General features: G+C 65.2%; 1 protein-coding gene across 1 annotated transcript in view; it reads right to left on the reverse strand.

Annotated features, from left to right (window-relative positions):
- The window catches only part of Ccne2 (cyclin E2), a 12,879-nt gene extending 12,723 nt beyond the window's left edge, over nt 1–156 (reverse strand). The window contains exon 1 of the mRNA XM_048782826.1: nt 84–156. The gene's annotated coding sequence lies outside the window, so the exon portion shown is untranslated. The remainder of the gene's footprint in view (nt 1–83) is intronic.
- Nucleotides 157–974: the final 818 nt, after the last annotated feature.

Raw genomic sequence — 974 nt, forward strand, 5'->3', positions numbered from 1 at the left:
GACTGCGCGCTCTCCTCCCCCGTCCGCGCGCGCGCCCCTCCCGCCTGCGCACCGCGCCCTGCCATCAGTGCGCGCGGACGCACCGCGAGTGACTGCAGGGTCTGCTCGCTCAGGCCCGCGTCCCACGTTCCCAGCGCTCCACTTCACCTGCCCGCGCGGCAGGAAAGCAGCAAGGAGTCTCGCAGAGGCTCCTCCTCCAGGTTGGCTTCTAACCGCTTGGCTCCCGCATCTCCCGCCAGTTTGCTTATTTCCCCTCCCACTGTAACTCCCGAATCTTGGAGACTTCGAGCGGTTCAGTCCCGGCGTTCACCCAGGGATAGGTGACTTGGGTGAGCACAGAATGGCCATGAGGTGGCCAACCTCTGTTGCGTCCTGGTTGTCCCGGCAGGGCCTTAGAAAGCCAAGTCTTTGGTGGGAGACGCGGGGACCAGGAGGGCCCGCCCCTCCGGGAGGAGCAAAGCTTCGGCTGACAAGCTGGCCAATGGGAGGCGAGAACTACTGCACAACGTGGAGCGGCTGCAGAATGTAAACACAGCCCCCGCGCTGCGGGCCACGTGCGCTCTAGCGCGCCGCAGCTCCTAGCTGGCGCTGCCATCCGAAGCGGCCACACTCAGGGGAGACTTCCCCAGCTAGCCGGCTAAGGTACGTATCAACCCTAACTTCCCGGTTCCTGCTACGCCGACCCGGTTACCCTCTCCGAGGGTGGGATTCTCTCCCAGCAGCCGCCCAGCTCCTACCCTGCAGCTCGAATCCCGCAGTCCCCGCGCGGGAAACGCTGGCGCCACGCTGATTCTTTCTTTTCTCTTCCTAGCCTTCAATTCCAGGGCCCCGAGGGCAGAACCCCTCTCTGGAGAGATTAAGAAGCTTTCCTCATCCCCACGAGTGTTGTGGCCCTCCAAGAACCCAGCCGGGGGGTGAACAGCTAAAACCACGTGCAGGCCCCTGGCCCGCCCGCCGCGTCCCGCCCCGCCCTG

This window comes from Marmota marmota, unplaced genomic scaffold (assembly GCF_001458135.2).
Source record: "Marmota marmota marmota unplaced genomic scaffold, marMar, whole genome shotgun sequence".
NCBI classification, from domain to species: domain Eukaryota; kingdom Metazoa; phylum Chordata; class Mammalia; order Rodentia; family Sciuridae; genus Marmota; species Marmota marmota.